Source organism: Typha angustifolia, chromosome 5 (assembly GCF_048772165.1).
Source record: "Typha angustifolia cultivar Huaian chromosome 5, ASM4877216v1, whole genome shotgun sequence".
NCBI classification, from domain to species: Eukaryota; Viridiplantae; Streptophyta; class Magnoliopsida; order Poales; family Typhaceae; genus Typha; species Typha angustifolia.
The window spans coordinates 3,566,693-3,574,522 of record NC_133243.1 but is presented as its reverse complement, the minus strand read 5'-3'; the positions used below and the strand labels follow the sequence as shown (position 1 = coordinate 3,574,522).

At 36.2% G+C, this 7,830-nt stretch overlaps 1 protein-coding gene across 8 annotated transcripts in view; it reads right to left on the bottom strand.

Moving 5' to 3' along the window:
• Positions 1-7,235: 7,235 nt before the first annotated feature.
• The window catches only part of LOC140759920 (pentatricopeptide repeat-containing protein At4g14050, mitochondrial-like), a 51,706-nt gene continuing 51,111 nt past the window's right edge, over positions 7,236-7,830 (bottom strand). For all 8 annotated transcript variants that reach the window (XM_073096620.1, XM_073096619.1, XM_073096622.1 and 5 more), the window contains one exon: positions 7,236-7,740. The gene's annotated coding sequence lies outside the window, so the exon portion shown is untranslated. The remainder of the gene's footprint in view (positions 7,741-7,830) is intronic.

Sequence of the window (7,830 nt, the reverse complement as noted above, 5' to 3'; positions counted from 1 at the left end):
TAGCGAAAGGAACCATAAGCCATGGAAGCAAAGGATACGCCCCATCCCCAGCCAAGTACTGATTAGAGCCCAACAACTGCCCTCCTTCTAAATCTTTATACAAAGATGTGCATCTAAGAACCTCAAAATCCGACTTATCCCCTCGGAATCCAGCAGCAATGCTTGTAATCCTTGATGACACATCGACGACAATCTGGGCAGCAATCGTCCCCCGACGAGCTTCAAAACGAGAGCAAGCCATCACGCCGCAGCAGTCGGGGAGGCCGCCACTGAGGGAGAGGAAAGCCGCAGAGATTGGGGAAAGGTCGGGAGGGGCAGGGAAGGCGAGCCAGAAGCGGAAATTGGTGCAGAGGACTCGGCAGAAATGCTTGGCGCAGAAGCGGGCTGCGGCCTCGGGAACGCCAAAGTGGCGAGCGAGGTCCGGGTAGGGGGCGCCAGAGGCAAGGCGGGAGAGGGCAATGGCGAGGCGAGCGGGGCCTGGGAGGCGGAGGGCGGCGCCCGCAGGGTCCCGGCAATCGAGCAGGGGGTCGAGGAGGCCAGAGAGCCACTCGAAGGTGGAGGAGGTCATCCGGAAGCAGAGCTTGAAGTGGTCCGGATTGGGTCTCGGGTAAATCGCGAATTCCCCATCTCCCCCGGTGGAAACCCTTACCTCTTGGTTTTCTTGGTGGGTTCTCGGTCTTTTACGCTTAGGAGAGAGGAAAGGGGCGGATGAAGCGATTTGGGTGGAGGAGAGGAGGTGGAAGATGAGGGAGAGAAGGGGATGGTGAGGGGGAGGAGGAGGAAGAGGAGAAGAGAAGGAAGGAAGAAGAGTTATGGAAGTAGGAGAGGGAATAGAGGAGAGGAGGAGGAGGAGGAGGAGAAGGGCTTGGGAGACGAGGGAGGAGACCATGGCAGCAACTAGCCTGGGCTCCATTTCGGTGTTGGTATGGAGTAGGGAGGGAGGAAGAAATGTAGAGTGATAGAGAAGACATGAAACCCTGGGAGGGGAGGGGGGGTTATAGCTGTGAATGTTTATGGTATGACAAGAAAGGAAATTTGTGTGTGTGAGAATTGATATGGTCATTTATAGAGAAGTTGTAGTTGGAAACTTCACTGTGATTGCCCATGTACCAGCAAAAAATTACTTCTTGGGCAATTACTGAAAAAATAAAAATAAAAATAAAATAATTGAGGTGAATTATGGAATAGGAAAACTAATAGAAAATGACCATTTCAAGAGTTTAAGGTGTAACCTTCGCTTAAGCTTATTATTACCATGTAAGGCAGCAATATTGTAAATGCTTTAGTTTTTAACGAATATGCCCTACTTAGGGCAATCTGGTTTGATTAACTAGGTTCAGATTGTGTCGATTTCAAGGTCAATGTCAAGTCATGATAATGCAAATACGAATATGACCCACTTATTAAAATAAGTTGAAATTTCTAAATAATAGTACAACGAATTTATTAAAACGAGTCACAAATAGATTATTGAGTGGCACAAATTTTTTAAATTTATTTTATTTGTTCGGATTATAAATGAGTTTTCTCAAGTTATAAATTAGCTTTCTCAGGTTATAAAATAGGTATTTTTATGTTATAAATGAGTAAGTCAAGTTTTAGATAGATTAGTCGAGTCATAAATGGGTTACTGTGTCATAAATGGGTTATTGTGTCAGAATTAACATGTTGAAGTGATAAATACGAATATATCATATTTAATAATCGGATTAGATGAGTTGACTCATATGCAACCCAAACTCCATTAGACTAAACTCAAACCTATTTAAAAATCAGTTTATCATGTTGAGTCATCGAGTCAAGTCAACTTTTGCCACCCGTGGCCTTACTATATTTTTCTTGCTTGAGAATTATTTTAGTAGATTATACTGTGTGACGGTGGGAAAACTAGAGATAAGTTTCATATAGCAATTTTTCATATTTTATATTTCCGTAGTAAAATCAATTAATTTTACTGGTTTCAACTAAATCAAATGTTCACTTTTAAATAATATAATTATACTTCAGTATTTTGGTCATATCTTTCTCGTATAAACTCTACCCAATTTTATTTAGGATGCATTGGAAAATTTATCTAATACTCTACAACATCACTTTGCATGAGAGTATTCAATCAACATAATTTGCTACTAAATAACATAATTTGTTGACAAATAATATAATCTCCTAATCTTCCAAGTAATTTTATATTTTTCTCCAATGAATTCCGATCTATATCATTATAAATGCTCAAAAAATATTTCTAAATAATGTAAAATACTACTCTTCGACGTTTTGTTTATATTTTTCTCATACAAACTTTGAATGATATCATTTTAGATGTATAGATACCGTATCTAATTATCTACAACATCATTTCTCATGAGAATCTTCAAATTTAATATAATATGTTGCTAAAACACAATCCGTTGATGAATAATATAATCAATTACTAAATAATATAATATATTAATCTTCAATATATATGTCATGTCTTTTATATATAAACTCCGATCGGCATTATTTTAGATGCATTAGAAAAAAAATTTAATTATTTCTTATGAGGATCTTTAAGATGTAATCTAATATGCTACTAAATAATATAATCATTTGATAAATGATGTTCTTCGCTTCTAAATAATGTAATCTATTACTCTTCATTATTTTGGTCATAATTTTTTAATATATATTTTGATCAATATAATTTGGATGTGTTGAAAAGCTATGATTATCAAATGATTATATTATTTAGTAGACAAATTCATTTCTCTTTAGAATCTTCAAATTTTATGCAATTTACAACTAAATAATATATCTCGATGAATCATGTAATCTATTATTGAAAAACATAATTTGTTAATTCTCAGTATTTTTGTCATATCTTTTTCTATGATATCTAATTAATATCATTTTGAATGTGTTGGTAATATTTTTCCTATTATATAGAACTGCATCTGTCATGAGGATTTTTAAATTTAATATAGTATGCTACTAAATAGTATAATCATTTGATGAATGATATTTTCTATTTGTAAACAACACAATATGGTATCTTTTAGTGTTTTCATCATATCTCTCTCATATAAATTCTGACTAATATTATTTTGAATGTGTTTGAAAATTTATCTAATGTTCTATAATATTACTTTTCATGAGAATCTTTAATTCAATATAATCCATAATCCTCTTATCTTTAGTATTTTAATCATATCTTTCTCATATAAACTCTAATAGATATTATTTTAGATACATTTAAAAATATTATATAATTATCTATAATTTATCTCTAATAAGTATCTTTAATCTAACATCCTAGAAAAAATAATTTTGGCACGCACATGACTAGCACATGTGATATAGCTAGGGCGCACACATGCAAGGCATGTGCGCCCATTCTCGCACCTTCCTTCCCTCCTTTCTTTTCTCTCTTTCCCTCTTTTTCCATTTATTTTTCTCTCACCCACAATAATTTGTTTCCCCTCTTCTTTTTCTTGCTACACTGAGGTGCTCCTAGAGCTCGCTGATCCCATGCGGTGAGTCCCCATTAACTTTGTGAAGTTAATTTTAGTTTAATTATGCATATAGTATTTTTTTTTCTCTAGCATATCCTTCTCTCAATTTAGCTGAGAATTTAATTGAGCAGTAGCCTCATGCCTCACTGCATCGGTTTATTGAGCTTCCCCTCTTTATCCTCTTTTGCTGGGGAACCTTCTAGGGTACTCTAGGCTCTTAATGGATGTTACGGTGCAAGTCTATGAGGAGGGCGCCCTTGACCTATTCAGTAGTAACCTTTTATGTCTTCATGATGTGATTCATCATCTTCGGAGTCATGCAACTTTTCGTCTTTTATAAAGTCCCTTGGGTTATCTTGATAAATCGGTACACCCGGTGATTGAGCGGGTAGCTCCTTTTCTATTTCTCTTTCTTGCCCTTGTGGCATGGACAGCAATGGTTCATTCCTTAGTGGTGATTGTTCTTGTGGTTATTTCAGAGGTGCGGGGGTGGTCATTTTAATCACAAGTGCATCGGCTAAGAGTGCCACCATCTTCTCCTGGGCTGCTCTAAAAATGCAGCTTCCCATCACTTATTTCATCCAACATATGAAGGAGTAGCATGTCTGTAGAAACATGCCTATCCTCTAACCTAATATGGCCAACTATGAGTTCCGATTGGCGAGAGTCCATTGGAGTATCCTTCGATCTTTCTTCTTGGTTGAAGGCAATCTAATGATCCTCCATATTCGTCGTTTCTTCAAAATTCCTTCGAGACCTTGTGTTCACTATTAATAGATCATCAAGGTGGTCCAAGGTCCAACTTGCTTTTGATACCATTATAACAATCTCTTTCCTAACCTCACGATCAGTGTGTGTCTAAATTTGAACATAGAATTGGATTTTAACTCACAAACAGATAATTAGTGTTTTTGTGGATCTCTAAAGTTAATATATAATTCGAGATCAAACGGTTAGATGGTCGAGTGTTTTTGGGATTGAGATAAATTCAGAATGGAGAATGAATCTGTTGAGATGGATCATGGAAAGGGGAGATTGAAGAGGTGTGATGGTGATCGACCTAAGGTTATGGTATGGTGGTAGAGATGTCAATGGTGAAAGTCGAGGTAGTGGGTAAGAAAAAGATAAAGATAAAGTATGGTCATTTTTCAATGTCAAGGGGGTGCGGCCAGACGAAGAGAAAGGCAATAATGAATATCCTAGATGGCGGCTAGGGTTTCAAAGCTTGGAGGTAGTTAAACAAGGAAGAAGGAGACGATCATGTAAATTAACTTCAATAATCTAAAATGAAAATCCAAGTGCACGCCACATCGATTGTTAGGTGGCTCCTTAACTTGACTAGACTTGGCAATAGGATCGAACAAGCTCAAACCTTATTGCTTAACATAAGCAAAAACACTTAATTAAAACTCCTAAACTATAGTTTCTCGCCATCAGGCATCGGCTTTGAGGGTGTTCGAACGCCAATTTATTTTCTATTGCTCTGTGACCATCTACCTTAAATTCCTGTAGGAAACATTAATGCGTTTACTATATTCCTTCTATTTAATTTGCATATTATGAAATCTTACTCATGATATCATTTGCTTCTGGTTAAAAGGTTCATGAACATATTATTGTAGTTGATACATAATGTCTTCCAATCTTCTAAAAATATTGCTGTAATGGGAAAAGTATTTCTTCAAACCTTGTTACGTTTTGGAATTGTACTTTCTAACTTCTCTTTTCCTACATCTTAGGTTGATTGGGAGAATGAGAAAGAATGTTTTGAAACTGTATCAGCTGTTCTTGGGCCTGAAAGAGGAGGCCAAAAAGGCGTGGTGGTGAACGGCCTAGGGTTATGGTATGGTGGTAGAAATGTCAATGGTGGAAGTTAGGATAGTCGATAGAAAGGGATAAAAAAGAAGTATGGCCGTTCCTTAGGGTCAAAAGGATGCAATGAAGAGGAAGGCAACAATAAATATCCTAGATGTTGGCTAGGGTTCCAAAGCTTGGAGGTAGTTAAACAAAGAGAAAGGAGACGATCTTGCAAATTAACTTTAATATCCCAAATGAAAATTCATGTGCACACCACATCTATTTATAGGTGGCTCCCTAACTTGATTAGACTTAGCAATAGGATCGAACAAGCTCAAACCTTATTGTCTAACATAAGTAAAAACACTTAATTAAAACTCCTAAACTAGAGTTCCTCAAAGTCGGGTGTTCAAATGGCCTTGAGGGTATTCGAACACCAATTTATTTTCTTGGCTCTCATGAAAGTAAAATTTGAACAGCTTCGAGAGCATTCGAATGCCTATTTAATCTTCTACTCTAAATGGTAAAATTTTCTAATAAATTTTAAAGATATATACTCTCTATTAAGTTTGAATAGAAAAGTTAATTTTATATTAGCATAAACACCACAATCCATTGTTGTAGATAAGAGTCCCAATCCAAGTAAAAGAAAGTTTGATATAAACTTTAGATCTCAACTCAATTCAAAGCTTAGGCTATTTAGGCGAAGGCCCAAGTATCTATATAAACCCTTTCATTTTTTCATCTTTTTCCAATGTGAGACTAAAACTCTCATATGTGATATTGAGCAATATTTCCCCTTCAAATGTAAACCCAACATCAGCAGCTCCCCACAAGTCTAATCTACGACGCCAAACAAAAGACTTATAATTAATTTCTCTTTCGATCACCCACAAATTTCAAGAGTTTAACACTTTAATGCAATCAATTGCTTTTCTTGAGTCATTGAGAGCCCACTCATCTAAGCCCATGCATCAATTCCATGTCTCCTAGACTAGGACCTTGCTTCATTAATGTAATCGAGCTTGTAGACACCAATCTCGCATGCCTAAGCCCAATCTCTGAGCTTTACCTCCATTAGTCAAACAACATACGACTACCATAATACAATAATTCAAAGAGTAGCGTAAGATTGCGGAACTATTGGATTAGCTCTAATACCACTTGTTGGAAGATAGCAGAGTCCTTGTCTAACTTAAACAAGGTTTGATGCAAATCTTAAAACTCAATTCAACCCAAAAACTTAAGTTAGTAGGTGAAAGCACGGGTTTAATATAAACCCTTTTAATTTTTTTTTCCTCTCTTTCTAATATGGAACTGAACTCTCACATGTGTTATTCAACATTTGTCTCCTCACATTTGATAATTAAGATCATCAACTTCCAGAGAGGATCTGTAAGCTCTAGTACTAATTGTTAGATACCCAGAGCAGAAAAGACAATGGATGTCACAGTTAGAACTCTACTGCTGGCTTCTTCTAATAGTGGTTAAAGGTCTTTCACTGTTCATTTACATGTATGAGAACAAGGAACCCTAACCCTAAGCAAATTCTTAAATCTAAGTATATTTAACATCTAACAAGACGCATATCAGGACTCGGGGCCTGTGCTTCTGTACACATCAATATATATCTTTTTTCTTTTCAATTTTATGCTACTCCACACTTATCATTTTTTTTCCTTTCTTTTTGGATTGAGCTTGGAAATACGATGCAGACAGTTACTACTAACATAGGGGCCATATAATTATCTATTGCTGAAGCAAATTAGCTCACATATAAATAAGAATTTCAACTTGTTTTGCCAACCCCTCAAATATAGAACAGGTCTATCCTCCAGTCCCTGTATCCTTTTTACTCAGAACATAAGGGCCAAATAAATAAATAAATAAACCAAATCAAAATTTGAAAGGTACAACCAGATATACTTATTAATTACCACACCAATATTGCTCAACTCCAGCTTAAGATTTACTCATACAGGTCACAAACTCTCAATCCTCAAACTGACAAGGAATTGTAAGGAAATATAAAATCTGGGATCCTCTGTTCTATTCCCCTCTGCTGGAAATACAAAAAGAACAAGATCTAAAAGTAAATCCCACAAGATAAAATGCTGTCTTACTTACAACAAATCTATTATTCGTATCAAAGTAAAATACCAACAAGCGAATAGTTTTGATCTACCTTTTCCATTAGATTACTTTCTTACATGAAAAACCTGCTTCACCAGCGGAACATAACTTCTGCTGTGTGGTGGCAAAGATTTGGCATCAGGATACAAATATTTAGTCCAAGTAGCTATGTAGAATACGTCATGTACACAAATTAGTGAAGTTCTTCTATCATTAACTGCACTAGTCAGTAAAGCATCCAAAAGCAAGCGATATTGCTGGATTTCATCAGCCTTCTGGTTCTGCTTTCGTATCAGCATCAGTATTTCCGCTCTGCAAGCTGGTGAAATCGAAGTTATTAAATTATATATATATATATATGTGTGTGTGTGTGTGTGTGTGTGTGTGTGTATCTGATAGTTGTTGAGAG